This window comes from Canis lupus, chromosome 6 (assembly GCF_048164855.1).
Source record: "Canis lupus baileyi chromosome 6, mCanLup2.hap1, whole genome shotgun sequence".
NCBI lineage: Eukaryota > Metazoa > Chordata > Mammalia > Carnivora > Canidae > Canis > Canis lupus.
In genome coordinates, this window is record NC_132843.1 from 16,072,888 (window position 1) to 16,093,601 (window position 20,714).

At 35.8% G+C, this 20,714-nt stretch overlaps 1 protein-coding gene across 1 annotated transcript in view; it reads left to right on the top strand.

Annotated features, from left to right (window-relative positions):
* The first annotated feature begins 4,143 nt into the window (after positions 1-4,143).
* Positions 4,144-20,714, top strand: part of RBBP8 (RB binding protein 8, endonuclease) — a 100,837-nt gene continuing 84,266 nt past the window's right edge. Inside the window, exon 1 of the mRNA XM_072829015.1 lies at positions 4,144-4,282. The gene's annotated coding sequence lies outside the window, so the exon portion shown is untranslated. The remainder of the gene's footprint in view (positions 4,283-20,714) is intronic.

Genomic DNA, 20,714 nt, shown 5'->3' on the forward strand with positions numbered 1-20,714 from the left:
AAATGTCCCCTGGGCTCAAAATCATCCTTAATTAGTAACCACTGTATTCTGGTAATGAGAGTTTTGAGAATTTCTTTTATTTATTTATTTATTTTTTTATTTATGATAGTCACAGAGAGAGAGAGAGAGGCAGAGACACAGGCAGAGGGAGAAGCAGGCTCCATGCACCGGGAGCCCGACATGGGATTCGATCCCAGGTCTCCAGGATCGCGCCCTGGGCCAAAGGCAGGCGCCAAACCGCTGCGCCACCCAGGGATCCTGAGTTTTGAGAATTTCTTGTGATAAACTATCCAGTTTTCTGCTTTCTGAGTAAGGAATATAAACTGGTTACCAGCATTCAGAAGCCTACCAGAAGACTAGACCTGGGTGTCTCACCACTTAATATAGAGACCTTGACTTAATCTCTGCCATAGGCAGAATAATGGTCTCTCAAAGCTGTCCACATCCTAGTCCCAGGAACTTGTGAATATTTTATGTCACATGGCAGAAGAGAATTAAATTTGCATATGAAATTATAGTTGATAATCAGTTGACCTTAAAATGTGGAGATTACCATGGATTTCACAGTTGGGTTTAAGGGTAAAAGAAAGCAGCAGAGTCAGTGTTAGAATGGTGCAACATGAGTGACTGGCTATTGCTGGTTTTAAAGATGGAAGAGGCTATCAGGCAAGAAATGCAAACAGCTTCTAGAGGCTGGAAAAGACAAGAAAACAGATTCTCTCCTAGCTTCCAAAAAGGAGAATAACACTCTAACTTTAGCCCATTGGGACCCATTTTGGATTGCTGATCTCTAGAACTAGAAGATAATAAATTTGTGTCCTTTTAAACCACTGAATTTGTGGTAATTTGTTATAGCAGCCATAGAAAACTAACATAATCACACTGCTTACACTTTGGTACTTTACCAATCACCCTCACCTCTGCTTGATACTCTCAAGACCAGAACCAACTTGGGACAATCTCTCTCATCAACAATCAACAACTCCCACTGATCTTCTCTCAAGGTTGAAGAAGGAGCAGTTTCCAGGCACCTGCATTGGGGAAGGGATCTAGGGAGCAAACTGCTCCTTCTTTTTTTTTCTTTTTTTTTTTTTTTTAGATTTTATTTATTTATTCATGAGAGACACACACACACACACAGAGAGAGAGAGAGAGAGAGAGAGAGAGAGAGATGCAGAGACTCAGGCAGAGGGAGAAGCAGGCTCCATGCAGGGAGCCCGATGTCAGATCATGCCCTGGGCTGAAGGCGGTGCTAACCTGCTGAGCCACCCAGGCTGCCCCAAACTGCTCCTTAAGCAGATTTTTAACCAATCTTTCCATTTCAAGCCCCCCACCCCCACTCACTCCCCCAGACTACTTAGAGGTATCTTGTGCCTCAAATCCCCAACATTACTTAGAATTCTGCAGCAGAGATAAACTTGCTTACATTTCCTCTTTCTCTACTCTGCTAAATCAATCACCACTCATCCTCATTCATTCTTCCAAAATTTATGGTCATCTCTTGTCCGCTATCTTCCTCATTCTTTTTGATTTTTAAGGGTTCATGCTATTGGTTCTTTACTGCCATTGGAGCAGGACTTTTAAAAATAATAGAAATAGTGTGCCTGGGTGGCTCAGTTAAGCATCAGCCTTTAGCTCAGGTCATGATCCCAGGGTCCTGGGATTGAGCCCCACATTGGGCTCCCTGCTTCTCAGGGAGGCTGCTTCTCCCTCTCCTTCTGCCTGTAGCTCCTCTTGCTGTGCTCTCTTTCTCAAATAAGTAAATAAATTTTTTTAAAAAATGGAAATAAACACTAATATGTTTAACTATCATATTTAATGAGTTTTATTTTTAGCTGACATTTTATTGGGTCTTTACTGATTTTTGGATAAAACTTCACATGAATTACAGTATTTGAAGCTTTCAGTAACTCTAGAGGGTAGGTATTATGATTTTCATTCATATTTTATGAGTAAAACAGATGCGTAATTCACATGACAAAGCTAATTTATTATTTTTTTTATAAGTCAGTTGACAACTGACTTTTTTTTTTTTAATTTTATTGATTCATGAGAGAGAGAGAGAGAGAGGCACACAGGCAGAGGGAGAAGCGTGCTCCATGCAGGGAGCCCGACGTGGAACTCAATCCTGGGTGTCCAGGACCATACCCCGGGCTGAAGGGGGTACTAAACCACTGAGCCACCGGGGCTGCCCGACAAAGCTAATTTAATGGAACAAAATTGGAATGGAACCCAAGTCTTTTGGACTTCCAAAACCCATTTTCCTAGCCAATTAAACAATCTTGTTAATTTCTATACATTTCACTATAGAACATGGGTCAGCAAATTATAACCTACTCATCAAATCCAGCTTGTCACCTGTTTTTATAAAGTTTTATTGGAATATAGCCACACTCAGTCTTTGATTATGGCTTATGCCTGCTTTTACACTATAATGTTAAAGACAAATAATTGAAACAGAACAATCTGGCCCACAAACCCTAGATTTATTTTTTGATCACTTGTAGAAAAATTTGCAGACCCCTGCTCTAGAAATAACCTTATTACTAAGTTTTGAGGTCATGATGTCCTCAGGTACTTTTAAAGCTTTTATTACTATATCAAATCAAAGACATTCTTTTTATTGTTTCCTCAACCTTTTGTTATCCTACAGATAGCAATCTTTGGTCATGGTTAAAAAAGAAAGTTTCTAAACCAACCTCCTTTGTGAAGTCTTTCCCATACTCAACCATACTTGCTCCTTTTCTCAATTATTATAATTAAAGTACTTAATGCAGTTTCATTCACATCATAGTTACTAGCTATGACTCCCCTGGGATCTAGCAAGTGCTGGGCCTGAGTAGATATTTACTTAATAAGCATTTACTAAATACTTTCTAAGTGGCAGTGTTCTAGACACTGGAGATAGAAAAGTGAATATGGCAATTTTTAATATAGAAAAGAAATTGAGCATGGAATCTGGGTCTATGGTCCCTTCAACAGCTGCAGCAGATTCACCAGAGTGCTAAAGAACATTCAGACCTATTGAATCAGAATTTCAAGAGGTAAGGCTCAGTAATCTGTTCATAATCAGCACTTCAGATGATAAATAGGAAAGTTTGAGAATCACTGTATCAGTAAGTAGGAAAGGCTGTTTATAAATGTGCAAATATTATGAGAAGAACAAATCTCACATGATCTCTCTTAATACAACCAATTTCTGTCAAAATATGATCTTCTGTTATTTCTTCCTTCCAAAAGATTACTACACATACTTAACTGGGAACTGGGACCTTGTTCCAATCTCTTACTAAACTTCTCTTTTACACCACTGTAACCCTGTACCTGGCACATGGTAGGTATCAATAATTTGTGTTCAACTGTTGAATATTCAAAGTAAAAATCCTTCAAGTTGTCCTAGTATATAGAAATAGGAGGTTTTCCCAGCTTTAGACTGGAATGATATGAGGATCATTTGAGTACAAGGAAGATAACATATTCAGGCAAACATCTGGTCAACTTATACCTTGTTTTCCTCCCTTTAGAAATGCCTCCATCTAGGTCTCAGGGCCACTACCCTTGTAGGGAATATGAACTTCCCTCTCAAGGCTAAACTAGACCAAGCAGAGCCAAGTGGACTAGTGGAAAAGGTCAGGCATTATGGATTCTTCTTCATTGTAGATAATCTCTTTCTAGAGGCTTTAATCTGCAGAAAGCCCTGAAGTATATTTTTAAAAGGATTACCTACCTCTGAAGATGATAGATACTCCAGTATCTACAATAAGAGGTTTATAACAATGGACTCTTGCTATGCCTGCATAGATCTATCCCTCCCACTAGAACTCTGAATTATTTTGCTGGAGGCTACAACATTCTGAGTAGTTTGTTGGGAGTTGATGGGAGGTGGGGATAACTCACCCATACAAGCTTAGCAGAGTTGAGCCGCTGCAGCTTGTTGGGCTAGCCTTTGATGCAGACTGGTTGGACAGGTTCTGGATCTACAGAAGAACCGGTTTGACTGGCCTGTTATGCCAACATATTCTGGTTTGATTCCATGTTCCACAGACGGTAGAAACCTGCCCAGCCAGTTAAATGAAAGGCATATTAGGTTATCCATTGCACACTGTATATAGCTTAGATGCAGCAGGACTCTTTCACATAGCAGTAGTGTCTAGCAAACTCTAGTGTGGTCCAGAGAAGCGGCTTCCTCTGATTTACTGTTTAAGTTTGTAGCTTCAGAAGTCAGAAGTGAAACACCTTGTGCTTTTGACCCAGAGCAGAGGTTTCCTAAATAAATTGAAGGGTAAGTTAACATATTTTTTTATATTCCTCAATTTTCTATGCACTTTTGAAAAGCTAAATTAAGAAATGATGTTTAAACAGGTATCTATGTTTAACATGATAATGCCTGGATTATACCTTTTATGTCAAGTTGGCTAAATATTGTTTTATAATACTTAAATATAAGTTCATTGATTTGTTTAGATAAAGATTACTTGGTATATAATACACTATTTTTTGTAAGTTGGGCATGGCTTTAGTTATGAAGAAAGCTGGGTTGAATACTTTTACTAAATAGATTTCCTCTTAATGATTCATGTTAAGCCATCTACTTCTTTGATAATATACTATCATGTTTTATAGGACATTGCTATATGGTAACAATTTTATATGGTCAATCTAATTGTGAATATGATAATAATTGCCTTTTTAAGGCATAAAAAATAGTGTTGGCCTGCTTGGTGATCCTAAGTACATTACAGGAACAATTCACAGTAAGAATTGAGAAGTGTGAAAAACAAAGATTGTGGAATCTGGTAACTGATTAACTATTGGAGCTCAAAAGTACTTGCTGAGCTGAATAGAAAGGAATGAAGACAGGTTTTGTCATGCCTATTAGGTCTGAAAAACTTTTTAAGTTAAAGAATATTTGGATCTTCCTTTATATTTTTAAATAATTTTTACCTCTCTTTTTTACTGATGCAATTTTTATTTTAAGTAGTTTGTGTCTTTTAAAATCAAAGTTACCAATCAATCCCTTTACATTTATTTTGGTTACCAAACTACTCCCTTAGTTATTAATATCGGATTGAATTGAATGTACATATCTTCTGGACATTGAATTAATATAGCAGCTGACAAGTGAATTTATCTGGGAATTAAAACAGCTTTTTAAAACAGAATTATACTGAATACTTTTCTGTCAAGAGCTGTCTATAGATCATCTTAATATGACTTTGTCTTAAACTGAGCAAGAGTGATGCATCTTTTTTATTGTCCCCAGGTCCCCACTTTGTCATGATGTTCAAACTCAAAGGCTCTAAAAGTTTCTTTAGGAAGTTAATAAAGAATTTTTTTAAGTGAGAAATAATGTTCAGATATCATTTTGTTTGCAGGAAGGTTTGCACAGAATTGCAGGCAATTCTGCACAAAACTTCTGAAAATTCAGCTGAACTTCTAAAAAGCTATGTATATTGAATCTGCATAAGGAATATGCTGATTCAACAAACCGAAATCAATTTTATTCAGCATACATTTGTATTCTGACAATTTTAGGGGAGACTATGGATCAAAATTTTTCGTTGGCTGAAAGTTTCTCTTTTCAATTAGTTTTCAGGCAAGATATAGATATATGTCATTAGAGTATACTTTTAGTGTTTCTGGTAAATATATTATACATATTAATTAAAAAATTTTAAACTATACTGTTTAAAATACAAGGCTTTCTGTTTAAAGATAAACTTAAGTGGGAACTGCAGTTTATTTAGTGGACATTTTTTGTTTATGGTTTTAAAGAAAGCTATTTAGAAACTAGATACATATTTCATATATACATGAAAACTTTGGATAAAATTTCAAGCCTAACTATACTTTGGAAAAGGATTCTACAGCTCTCATATAATACACTTTGCAGTTTCAAATATATGAAAGTCCATAAATATGACCTTTATGTATTTCCTGTAAATCGATCCCTTTAAAATACTAATGCATTGTGATGTTTTGCTAAAATTAAGGACATATGGATTTATAAATCAAATTATGGAGCTGTAAGTGTACATGTGTGTATTTCACATAGCCCTACATTATCTCAGGACCCAGGTCAAAAAGGATTCTACCCATCTAAAAATCTCTTTATTCTTTAAATTAAGTCAGGGATGTATTCCTTTATCCTTATTTCTAGCCTCTCAGTTTCACACAATGATTCTTTTTGTCAACAATTCTAGCTTTCTTAACAACTGCAACCTGTTTCCTTCCTAAATTCTTCATATGTTTCCAACAAAAAGCACTTAGAATCCCGAAATTTTTTAACTTGAAGAACTCTTAAAGAATAACTAGTGCAGGGGCACCTGGGTGACTTACTCGGTTAAGTGTCTCTGACTCTTGATCTCAGCTCAGGACTTGATCCCGGGGTCATGAGTTCAAACCCTGCAATGGGCTCCAGGCTGGGCCAAGAGCCTACTTGAAAATAAATAAATAATGCATAAATAAATAAATAAATAAATAAATAAAGCATCCAACTCTCCATTCTTCACTTAAATAAAAAGCCCCCAAATGTGGTTAAATCACTACTATTCAAGCTAAAAGTAGACCTGGGAGCAAAACATTTCAGTTTCCTGAATACTAGCCCAAACTAATATTTTTCACTATCCTACATTGAGTCTTCTGAATATTACATGAAATCTACTCTATATTTTCTAAAGAACTATAAAAGATAAAATTATAAGTCTCTACTAACTCATAAACAAAAAAATGTTTATTTTCATATATATATATGAATATATATATATATATATATATATATTACCCTTATATCAATATAGTTTAGGATTTGCCAAAGAAGTTAGTACTTCTAAAATTTGGTTGGAACTGGCAGGAAAATTTCAGTAAGGTTATAAAGACCAGAATTGCAAAGTTCAAAACCCATTTTAGAGGTAACAGAACCTGCTTTTTTAAGGGGTAAGGTTCTTAATATGGTGCTTTGCACATAAGTTCTCAAAAAATGTTTTAAATGTTTGTAACTTGAGGAATTGCAAGGAAATGGGACCACAGAAATCTTGAGAACAAAGGCTCAAAAATCGCAATTCTGATTTCTAGAACTAAATGTTAATTCTCCTAATCCCCTTATTTTTTCACAGGTAAACTTGTACTTGAGGGATGCTTCTTAACTTTCGCAAATTTAGTTTTGTCCAAGTGGACTTTGAAAAATAATCACTTCCGTTTGTTTCTCATTTTTACAATTTAGAGTAAAGGTAGTATACTGGAAAACATAGGCTTTTGAGTCAAACTAAGATGTATTTGAATACTGGTTGTTACAACCTAGTTTACCTTTGCAAATTATTTAACTTTGAATTCTCTTTTCTCCATCTGTAAATTAAGGAAGCGAATACCATTCTCTCAGTTGTTGGGAGGATTAAATGAGATACTTTGCCTAAACCACCTAGCAAGTACACGGTAGGTGCCACAGATGTCAATTCAATATCCTTCCCATCTCTTTAATAGACTATATAATAAATTTCAACAAATGGCTTAAGTAAGAAAAGTCAAAGCTTAGCTTGGAATATACACTTTATTTTTGTCAGAGAGATAAAAACTAAATTAGCAACCTCGGAAAGTGTCAGGGAGGAATGCCTGCCCCTGCCCTATGGTCCTTCTGGCTGGACTCATAATCAAATTGACATGAGACAGATTAACAGGAGAAAATCCAATTTAATAGGCATTTGGGGAATCCACACAAACATGAAATTCCAAAGAAAATGAGACAACATGAAACTTATATGAGCAAAGGAGGGGTATGGTTCGAGGATACAAAGGGGAGGAAAATCATTAGCAAGAATGTAAAAGGATGTGTTTGGAAAAACAAAGGTTGCCTTATTATGCAGATAGGCTCCTTAGTAAAGGACAATCTCTCTTTTTTTTTTTTCAAATACGCTCCACACCCAATGTGGGGCTTGAATTAACAACCTTGAGACCAAAAGTTGCATGCTCTGCTGATTGAGCTAGCCAGGCACCCTAAAATTTCAATTATCAATCGTCTATACCAAAGGAAGGAATTGTGGCAAGGACGGTACAAATCATACTTACTTGTGCCTCATATCCAAGTTTTTCAAAGCCATTTCATAGCAATTTGTATCTATTATTTTATAAGACAGATTAGTTGGCCAAAGATTTCTATATGCTCTAAGGCTTGTGTTCTTTCTAGTACTGATTGAATTATTTCTTCAGGGCTCTAGAATATTTTTGTTCTTCTTAAAGATTCTCTTCCAAATTAAATTTATTGTAGGTCAATATTAAATTGTACTTCATTCTCATGATAATAAATAATGATAGGTTGAGTCCAAAGAGGGGTGGGTGAAAGAAGTAAGATGGAATAGGATTTAACATTTTCTAAAAGTAATACTAAATTAGTGATACATTGGTTAAGAGATGAAACCAACAAGCAAAGTTCACACGTGAGATACTATGAAATTTTATATCATGGATCAGAAGGGAGTTCAGAATAGTGAGCTAAGAGCTTGCTTAACTAAAGTTGGGCCAAGGGGGTACCTGGCTAGCTTAGTAGAGCATGTAATTCTTGATCTTGACGTCATGAGTTTAAGCCCCACACTGGGTGTAGGGATTACTAAAAAAACAAAAACAAAAACAACTTAAAAATAAATAAAGTTGGGTTGATTGACACATCTTCCAGAGTGTAAATAAAAAGCAGGAAACAGATTATGACTTGATATTAGAACCAACAAATAGATTCACTTATAACACAAACTCATCTTAGTGAGCTCTTGCAATCAACTTTAACTTCCTGGTCTGACAGGAGATCCCTGAAGTTGGTAGGTCTTTCCCTCAACACAAGGACCCATAGATTGACCAGACACAACACATTTTGAGAGCCATACCTGCACTGTGTTTTCCTCCTAAATGCTAAGAGGAATGTGCCAGCTTATCATTCTGGGCAGAATCCTACACCCACACTGACGGATGTCAATTTTGGCATTTATTAGAGTGCCAGTAAATCTTGAAAACAATAAATATCTCATTACTTTGCTGATGATGTGTCTTTAAGTGCTACTTCAAAATGCCTGTCGTTGCTGTGCTTGATTTATAACCAGGACTCATTTTAATCTTGCAATCTAAAAAACAAAAAAGTTTTTTTTTTTAAGATTTATGTATTTGAAGGAAGCTCATGTCCTTGAGCATGAGCAGTGGGAAAGGGCAGAAGGAAAAAAATCACAAGCAGACTCCCTGCTGAGCATGGAGCCAGACATGCTTCATCTCATGACCATGAGATGAGACCTGAGACAAAATCAAGAGTCAGATGCTTAGCAACTGTGCCAGCCAAAAGCCCCAAATTGTTTTTCTTTTAAAGTGAAAAGCTTGTATGTAGATGGTATACCTAGAGACAAAAATATCACTTCACCAATGTAGCCCACTAATTATATAATATTCTTATTAAAACTATTTTATTAGATACATAAACAATTTAGCTTTATTTGAGTACTTACTGAATTAGTATTCAATTTGCGTATTTATTTTCATGTATTTAGAGTGGGTATTACTATAAACAATTGAAAAGGCAGGAAGTAACATAAATTTTAAAAATATTTTTAAAATATTTCTTTATTTGGGCACCTAGCTGACTCAATTGGTAGATAATGTGACTCTTAACCTTGGGGTCATGAGTTCAAGCCCCACATTGGGCATAGAGCTTAGTTTAAAAAAAGAATTTTTAAAAATTTCTGCATAAAATAGCTAATTTGGATAAATCAGCCGTAACAATCAAACTTGCTAAGCCTCAAAGACTAACTAAGAAACAGAAGATGTTATAGCTCATCCTTAAAGACATACAGACTTAAAAGTAATCAGAAAACTATTGCCTTAGAAGTTATGTATTACTGACAGAGTGAAAATATAACTTGCATGGCAAACTTTAGTTTCAAAGTTCTATCTTAAAACAATTCCCTTGAAGTTTCTTTGTCTGTTACTACAATGATTTAGATTAGCAGTGAGAAACACTTCCCCCCAATATGAAAACATTTTAAATCTAATGAATTTCTAAATGAATCTTGAAGCATTAAGAAATACAATATCAGTAACTTTATGTAGCTCGCAGTACATTTATGAACCTGGAACAATATTGCGGAGTTCTGTAATGTGGATCTTTATTAAAAAATTTACATTTAACATATACAGGGCTAAATCTGGAGGGCAAGTTCTCCTAACTGAAAGTAGATGGTAAAATCAGTCACGTCTCTAAAAGTATTAATACTGTAATCAATTTTCAATAATATAATAATTACTGAATGGTAAACACTATTCCATAGCATTTTAATGAGCTGTTAAATTCTATTCTAGTCATTTTCCAAGCAGTTGTTTAACAAAACTTAAATTTATGTTGCTCAGGAGTAAGTATACTATTTTTTAACTATAATGTCAATTTAACCACTTGAAACTGGCTACAGGCCATTCAGCAAGAAAAGCTGTTCAGTCCATTCCAGCATGACAATATCAATCTCTTTTCCCATAGCTTTATTTGTTAAGATGTGTTTACATCTTTGAGATGAATGGCATGTTGTTCTAATTTCTCCACTAAATATAAATTAAACACATCTAGCATAAATTAAATTCTCAGCAGTTCATTGGTATCATAACAAACCACATGTTTATACAAATGTTGAAGCCAAGTAAGTATTACCAAATCAAATTTCTACAGAGGAAGAGCACAATGACTCTGAAATTAAAATTGGGTTATCTTTTCAATCTGACAACCCAGTCTATGGTTTCTTAGTTCAGTTTATGAGAACATGTGATTAATAGTATCATGACACTCATTCAGTCCCTGTGGAGTAAATTGGCTTTCATTTATTTCATAGTCACAGGTTACCCTCAGCAGCATTATCACTGTAATAATGTATCAGTGTTTTTCAAAGTGTAGTCTGTAGACCATCCAATTCACCTGAAGGATGCTTATTAAAAATGCAGATTGCTAAACTCCATTCTAGACATATCACATTAGATCCTATGAATCTACATATTTATATTTTTTCCAGATTATTCTAATGTTCAATAAGGTTTGAAAAGTGGCAAGAAAAGATTCTCTTCCCTATAAGAGACTGAGCAAGAGTATATAAATTCCTTCAAATCAAACTGTTACCACTACCAGAAAAATAGTCTCAATTGTGCAAGTCCAATCAGTCTTGAGTCAGTATCAAAATCCTTACAAATTACTGCATATAATTAATCTGACTGTCCCATCCACACATTCAAACTTTCAAAAGTTAAGTTTTCTTTTCTTTTTTTAAATTAATTTCTATGTCTAACATGGAGCTCAAACTCAAACCCCAAGATCAAGAGTCACATGCTTTATCAACTGAACCAGGAAGATACCCCCAAAAGTTAAATTTTCTATTAATATCTTTAAAATAGTGAAATGGATAGGGCGCCTGGGTGGCTCATTGGTTAAGCATCTGACTCTTGACTTCAGCTGAGGCCATGATCTCAGGGTTGTGAGACTGAACCTCTCATGGGGCTCCTTGCTCAGCAGGGGATCTATTTCAGGATTCTTGAAGTACAATTTCTCCCTCTGCCTCTCTCCTCTGCCTCCCTCTTGCATGCTCTCCCTCTCTCTAAAATAAATAAATAAATTTTTAAAAATAAAAATAGTGAATTGGAAATCTTTTTTTTTTTTTTTTTTTTAAGTAGGCTCTATGTCCAACATGGGGCTTGAACTCACATGCTTGAGATCAAAAGTCACAAGCTTTACCAACTGAGGCAGCTAGGCACCCCTGAAATGGAAACCTTATGTCTTAGTTTGGATTTTCCGTGGAAAATGAGTCTTCCAAATTACATGCAAATTCTCTACTTGAGAAGTCATCTCCAGGGAACAAGAGCTGGGCATTAGAAGAAAATGGGAGGGAGGGGAAAGCCAAAACAAGAGTGCATCCTTGAATGCTTACTTCTATACTGGCAAATGGGGCTCAATCCCAGGACCCTTCTTACAAGCCATGAAGCTGCCTCAGGCTTGCCTGCCAGAAGATGAGAGAGAAGCATTTATCTATCAGTTCTGACTTCTGTCAGTTAAGGGTTGCCTCATAGGTTGCTAATTTCCTCACACTTTCAGGGGGTACTTCTGTTTCCAAAGGCTTCAAAGAAGCCCTCAGGCAGAAAGCCAGGTGAAGGGCTGTCAGGTTTTACCTTCAAGAATCCAGCTGCCATTGGAACGGCTAAAGCCAGCGGAGTCCAAGAGCTGTCCAGTACCTCACTGTGATAGGAGAAATATGATTAAACTGCTTTTTCCTTAATTGACCAATATAATTTAAACTAATACATATGCAACTAAAATGGATTTTCTGAAAAATGAGTATAGCAATTTCAAATGGCAAGAGAGGAACTTTAGCCTAATTTTGTCTGATGTATTTGATCCATTCCCACAAAACCTGAGATGCATTGAAACTTGATCTTTTGTGAGAAAGGCATTTTCTAATAAACTACATTTCATTTCCTGAATTTGGCTGCCAATTTTTAAAGGGCCAAACAGCACCAAATGAACAAATCAGTATGTACTCTGTAAATACTTTTATGCCCAGTATTGATTCAAAGGCTTTACTGTTTAGTTTACGTTGGTAAAATTGTAGTTAAAAACAGACTGACTACACTGGACCCTAAAGTAACACTTCTCATTATAGTGAAACACAGAATTTTGAATAGTACAAGTTTGTGTTGGACTATGTCCAAGAGGGTCTGGTTACAAGAGCTAATTCATTATAACCTTTATGTGATCTTGGAGCATAGTTCTGAAGAATACATTAGAGGAAGGCTCTACTCAAGTAGATTAAAAACAGAAAACTGAAATAGCCAGTTATTTGCTTTACGTAAATATCCTATTTGTTGCATAATTATAAAAACCGAATTTAGAGAAAATGAGGAAGGAGTAAATATAAATTTTTTAAAAAGAGCTGATTAAAAGCATATCATCTGGGCAGCCCCGGTGGTGCAGCAGTTTAGCACCGCCTGCAGCCCAGGGCGTGATCCTGGAGACCCGGGATCGAGTCCCACGTCAGGCTCTCTGTATGGTGCCTGCTTCTCCCTCTGCCTGTGTCTCTGCCTCTCTCTCTCTCTCTGTCTCTATGAATAAATAAATAAAATCTTAAAAAAAAAAAAGCATATCATCTTCATTTAACTTGAATTATGTTAAAATCAAATATCTGAGTTTTATAAAATAACTCTCTTGGACAGTGGTTAGATTAGCTAACGAATTCATAAGGGTAAAATAGAGAAATTGAACTAAAGAGGGCATAGAAATTTTTTAAAAGTGAGTACACACACTGTTGAACAAAGGCCATTACGAAGAGATACTATTTTTAGAAGGAGTTATCAAATATTCTCAGATCTTCACTAAATTAGTTCAGATCACAACCAACTTGATGCCAATACCTCCTTTCTTGCACCTGAAGCTGAGTAGGTAAATACAAATCTGTTAGGTAAACAATTTCTTACAATCACAAATTTCCAAAACACATGAAGAAATTAGTTTCCCCTTTCTATACAGTTTTGCAGTTTAGCTAGATGATTTTTAAAGTTCCTGGGAGGGCAGCCCCAGTGGCCCAGCGGTTTAGCACCGCCTTCAGCCTAGGGCGTGATCCTGGAGACCAGGGATAGAGTCCCACATCGAGCTCCTTGCATGGAGCCTGCTTCTGTCTCTGCCTGTGTCTCTGCCTGTCACTCTGAGTGTCTCTCATGAATAAATAAAATCTTAAAAAAAAAAAAAAAGTCCCTTGGAATATAACAGAAATAACACCAATATAATAATTCTATCTGGCTTAAATTTAGTTACATGAATCAAATAAGATGTAAAAGCACTTACACTGTAATTTAAACTTTTCTACAATTATGTATCTCACAATTTTCATAGCATTTCAATAGTTTTACTACAATTACATAACTTTTGCAATTGAAGAGATCTCTAAGCTGTACTTCTTAAATCTATTAACCACAGCTTCTTACACTCTTTGGATACATTCATAATCATTCAATTCTGTCAACAATCTTGTATGTAAAATACCCAAGGCATATATTATCTTCATATTACTGATAAATAACTGAGGCACAGAGAAGTTAAGATTTCTTGCTCAGTATAATTATTATTAAAAATTAGAATTTATTCAACCTATACATTACTTTATACTTACAGTTTCCAGCACTTACAATAATTCCCCATAGCAGAATGTTTGCACATACCTTCTGCCTGGAAAGCTTTCTACCATTCTACTCCCAATAGGCAAATTGCCTCAAACTTCTCTGAAATTTTCCTTAAGAAGTTTCACAAAAAAACAAAAACAAAAACAAAAACAAAACAAAACAAAAAAAAAGAAGTTTCACATATATTATTTTATTTTTATAACAGCCCCTTGGACACAATATGAATATTCTCATTTTTCAGTTGGGGGAAATAAGACTCGCCTAGGAAACATGCAGATTATCAGAGAATCCTAGTGCTTAAATCTTAAATCCTGGGTCCTGTCTCCAGCTCAGGACTTGTACAGTATCCTAGGCCAGGAAAATGTCTATATGCCATCATCGATTTAGAACATAGTTTTTTGGAGCACTCCTTGCTCTGGTCCCTTCTGAGAGAACAACATAATTTAAGGCCCCTCCATCTACTTAGTTTTAAACTTACAACATGGAAGAAGCTTAAACTCAGGAGAAAGCTAGTATGAATGCTTCTGCTAACTCCTTTAGACGCTGATTTATAGGGGATCCGTGGGTGGCTCAGCAGTTTAGCCCCTGCCTTCGGCCCAGGACGTGATCCTGGAGACCTGGGATTGAGTCCCACATCAGGCTCCCTGCATGGAGCCTGCTTCTCCCTCTGCCTGTATCTCTGTGTGTCTCTCATGAATAAATAAATAAAATCTTAAAAAAAAAAAAGAAGCTGATTTATATTCATCTCTCAAATGTCCACCATTATAAGGCATGTAAAAGAACATGGGTGCCATAATTTCTACCGAGTATAATTATTAATGCAAAATGTCTAAAAAAATGAACTCAGACTGGTCCATATAGGAGGTGCTTCACTCCAACCCTGAGGGAGAGAGCCCAATTTATTTTTCTTTTCTAAATTACGGACTTAAATTGCTATCAAATTTTAAAATTCCTTTTAGTAACCTCTTATAAATTTTCTGAAATAAATACAAAAATGTACTGGGACTGCAAATTAGCCTTTACAGAATAATTTTTGTGATAAGTAATAACTACTGATCAAAATTTAGAAACTTTACTTGGTTGTTTTCTCAAAAATAGTTTCCAAGTTAAAAAATAGAAAAGCACAAAATAAACTTTATATAGATTTTATTGTTCAAAAATAGCATACTGTACTGGAAAGAGCATAGATAAAGAATTTATAGCCAGAAAACTGGGTTAGGAGTCTTGGATCAACTTACCTACTAGTTTGTACATATAGTGTTAGTCAAATCACCTAATTTCTCAACCTCTGTGAAAAAGATGAAAACCAGGGGCAGCCCCGGTGGCTCACCAGTTTAGCGCCACCTTCAGCCCAGGGCCTGATCCTGGAGACCCAATGGAGCCTGCTTCTCTCTCTTTCTCTCTGTGTCTCTCGTAAATAAATAAATAAATAAAATCTTAAAAAAAAAAAAAAGATGAAAACTGAAACTGTTCTACCTTTATGACAGTTATTTCTAGGCTCAACGGGAATATATGTAGGAAAAGTATTTTGTATTTTACTATAGCTAATTATTTTGAATCCATTTCCTATAAGTATTAAACAAACCACTCCTCAACTTGGAATTTCAGAGTAGTATCAATAAGTCAAAAAATACAATCGTTTTATGGCTTATATTATCTATTCCACAATATTCTTTAAAAATAATTTAGATAGGTCTGTACATAGTTATGAAGGAAATACTCTTGACTACAAAGAGTCATTTAAATCTTCCCTTTTTTATTAGTTTATATTTCAAATGCCTTAAAGCTTCTGACCATATGATTTATCACCCAAACCAGGACATTTTTGAGAGTAAACAGGAGCCCTATTAATAATTAAACCAGAACAATAGATATTAACCAGACTTATTGCTAGTAAGCCAGGGGATATGGTCACTTTAGATAAGCATATTAGATTTGTCTTAGTATCATAAATAATCCACAAAAATAGTCACCAAAGGTGTGAGGTAAATTAAAACATAATTTAATTTCTAACACTTCTGACTATAACTTAAGTAAAATTGACAGGTATTGGCTAAAACTGAAGGTCTCCTCTAAGAACTAAATTTTTAAAAATTTATTCATTTACTCATGAGAGACACAGAGAGAGGCAGAGACATAGGCAAAGGGAGAAGCAGGCTCCCTGCGGGGAGGCCGATGTGGGACTTCATTCCGGAACTCCTGGATCACGACCTCAGTCAATGGCAGACGCTCAACCGCTGAGCCACCCAGGCATCCCTAAGAACTAAATTTAAAATGTAAACATTTTTGGAAAGGTAACTATCAAAACTTCCTTAACTGTAGACTGACATATGAATTAGGAAAAGCAAAAAGCTGATATTTTAAACAAAGTCTATTTTTCTCAAACAGAATAGAGAAAAATTGGGAAACAAAGTCTGCCAGTGATTTGAAGACAAACCTGTAATTTGTGAGGCATGAGTACATTAAAGATCACAACTATTTTTCAGGATTGAATAAATTCATCAATTCATAGATGGAAAAAATACCATGTAAGGCATGAATCATTATTTTTCTTAAAGTGGACAAAACAATATTAAATGTGTTTGCTCTTGTGAACCTACTAAGGACTGCTTCAACTGAATCCAACTGTCAGTGACTTATTCTCACAGCTAATCCTTCTTAAATTTTCCATTTACATTATTGTACCTAAATATTGTCCCCACAGCTTTCATCACGTTAGTATTATACATATGTATACAGAATGCAAGTATAGTACTATATTTACTGGATAAAAAGTTAAATATTACTTAGTTTTATAAGATTTTCAAAATAAAACCCACTTTTCTATTCTATGGTCTTACAGATCACTCTTAAATTCTTTTATCATCTCCATAGCAGTTAAGCTCTGGAGTTCTTATAAATGCCAATGTTAGAAGACCTAAGGGCTAACTAACAAAATTCCTGGGCTTAATAGACCTACATGCATAAGTATGAAATATTGTCAAGCAGCCACCAAATAATAAAATTATTGACCTGGAAGTAAAAGAAGACCTTTTCCATTCACAATAAATCATTTTGTAGTAACATATCATTATCATTCTATATTAGCCTGCCATCAATTTAAACGTAGGCAACTAACCAAATATACACTATATTGTATAGTGTATAGAAATCTTTATCAAGTATAAAGAGATAAATTGGGCAAATTATATATCTAATAAAACTTTGCCCATTACTGATGTGAAATGAAGTAGCTATATAAATAACACAAGCAGGGATGCCAGGGTGGCTCAGTGGTTAAACGTCTGCCTTCGCTCAGGGCATGATACTGGAGTCCAGGGATCGAGTCCCACATTGGGCTCCCTGCATAGAGCCTGCATCTCCCTCTGCCTATGTCTCTGCCTCTCTCTCTCTCTCTCTCTCTCTCTCTCTCTCTGTATATCTAATGAATAAATAAATAAAATCTTTTAAAAACAAAAAAACTACTTTAATAGTTTATAAAGAGAAATAAAGAATGTATATGTAGCCATAATAAAAATCAAGCTTCTTATATCTAAGTTGGAAGTTGGCCAGACTACATAAGGCTAATTTTTCTAATTGGAAAGCAATGTATAATCTTTAATGTCTGTTATAAGTACATTAATGACCATTTAAGACTGCCAAAATAAAAACTGTAATACTGACATTCTCTGTAGAATGTTAAATACATTCTTAAAACAATTATAAAACTGCTCAACCCAACTGGAATCTTGCCACCATCAATTCAAATCATAAACAAAACATTTTGGCACTTGGGGCAAGATCACTAACTGATATATACTCTTACCCACAAACAACACTTAGTAATTACTGTAAACAACTTAAAAAATTAAATCAAGTGTTCAAGTTGACACAAATGCTGACAGGTAACATAATTTTCTTTTGTCTCAAAACTTCTTTTCCCTCTTATCTCTCAAACAGCATTTTGTCTTGTTCTTAAAATAGTTCTGACTATAGACAGCTCAGCCCAGTTCACTAATATCGTGTGTTCATTTTTTTATTACAATATGCAAAACAAATACTAATACTAATTTTCTAAGTATTGAAAAAGTTTGGGAAACATTGTTCAAAGCCACAAAGTTTTCTCACTTATCTTTAGGACCTCATAATTTATTCTACAATGTGGGGCTTAAAGCTCCTATAGGGAGAGAATATCTATGAGTATATGAGTATGCCCACCATTTCCACTATTAAATGACCATCATAAAATCTCACATGGAGAATCTAAGAATTTTAAATGGATTCAAAGATTTTCTCCACTTACATAAAAAATAGCAATCCCTTAAGGGATGCCCAATTTATTCGTTTATCCACACAGTACAGACTTTATGGCAGGCACTGGGTTTCTGGAGATAAAAAACAACAACAAAAAAAAGGTAGACAAGACATGGTTTGGACCTCAAGAAATTTAGTTTAGTGGGGAGAGACAATTAATTAATTAGAACTAGTAAGTGCGGGACGCCTGGGTGGCTTAGCGGTTAAGCATCTGCCTTTGGCTCAGGATGTGATCCTGGGTCGAGTCCCACATCGGGCTCCCTGCATGGAGCCTGCTTCTTCCTCTGCATGTGCCTGTGTCTCTGCCTCTTTCTGTGTCTCTCGTGAATAAATAAAATCTTAAAAAAAAAAAAAAAACTAGTAAGTGCAAGATGGGAAGGTACATAGTAACATAAGAGGATCTAATAGAAAAGACTATTAAAACTAGATAAAATGATTAGTAAATAGCTAGGCAAACAGCAAAGGTAGGTTTGGTTGATAATTCCAAACAGAAGTGAAGGCATGCAAAGACCTGCAAGACACTAAAAGGTCAGCAAGGCCTGGAGACACAATAGACAGTTCAGTTACTCTTCAGAGTATGCAGCCATTATCAGATTTTTCAGAAAGATCACAGTAGCTACAATGTAAAGAAGTGGACTCAGAGTGCGTAAAATTTACGGTGGGAGGAGGAAAAAATATTAGATTTCCATTTTTTCTCATCCTTTTAAAAAATGTCTTCAAAAATGTAATACTGGGGCGGCCCCGGTGGCGCAGTGGTTTGGCGCCGCCTGCAGCCGGGGTTGTGATCCTGGAGACCCGGGATCGAGTCCCAAGTCGGGTTCCCTGAATGGAGCCTGCTTCTCCCTCTGCCTGTGTCTCTGCCTCTCTCTCTGTGTCTCAATGAATAAATAAAATCTTTAATAAAAAAAATAATAATAGTCATGAGTTAGCTCAGAAGTACTAATAAGGGCTAGCTTTTTTTTCTGAACACCTCCTGTGTATCTAAACATTGTACTGAGCAGTTTACATGTATTCAATCATATACTCTTCATAACCCTGTATGGTTGATACTATATCCTCATTTTACTGGCAAGAAAAGGTGACAGAGAGATTAAAAAATCAGTCAAAGCTCACTTGTTAAGGAAGTATTAGAGCAGGATTCAAACCCAGAAGTCTGTCTCCAGATCCCAACTTACCCATTAGACTATATACCATTTTTCAACAATACATGTACACAATTTATATATATATATTTTTAAAGATTTACTTATTTATTCATTCAGAGAGAGAGAGAGAGAGAGAGAGACAGGCAGAGACACAGGCAGAGGGAGAAGCGGGCTCCATGCAGGGAGCCCGATGTGGGACTCGATCCCAGGTCTCCAGGATCACACCCTGGGCTGCAGACCGCGCTAAACCGCTGCGCCACCGAGGCTGCCCTCTTTTTTTTTTTTTTTTTAATTAAGCTCTACGCCCAAAGTGGTGCTTGAACTCATGACTTCAAGACCAAGAGTTGGCAGTCTCAGTCTACCGATAGAGCCAGCCAAGTGCCCCTATTTTTTTTTTGAATGTATACAACTTAAAATTTAAATATATGGATGAATTGAGAATACTCACATTTTTTTCTGAACACCAGTGAAGAGAAAGGTTTAGGTGGGTTTGTTGGTTGGGTAGATACGGAAAATAGACTAGCAGACCAGGTAAGAGAAAGTGGTATATTGGAATATGGTGGTAGTGAAGGAAAGAAGGGGATTAATTTGGAATATATTTGGTAAGTAAAACTGAAGTAAAAATCCTAGGTTGGATACAGGGGCTAAAGGGGAAAAAGGTGCCAAGGACCAGATTCTTTGGATTCTGACTTGTATAAATGCATTGGACAGCGGAACCTCAGCAGAGGCCAGAGGAACAGGTTAGGTCATTTTGTTCTGACAGTTTTTCTTTGGACCACAAGTACACTGTTCTTCCAGTGTACTATTATTATATGACAAACTGATTACAAGTTCTTCCCATTTATAACAAAACTGTTTCCATTCTAAACACTTATACTACCAATTATGCCTCCTGTGTTGTATCAGAAGTGACGGTCAATTTTTCACCCATTTTCTTTAAAAGTGTTATGAAGTCTTATAAAATTTAGAAGCAAATGGATGCCTGGGTGGCTTAGCAATTGAGCATCCGCCTTCAGGTCAGGGCGTGATCCTGGCTGTGGGGATCCAGTCCCACACTTCGAGGAGCCTGCTTCTCCCTCTGCCCATCTCTCTGCCTCTCTCTCATGA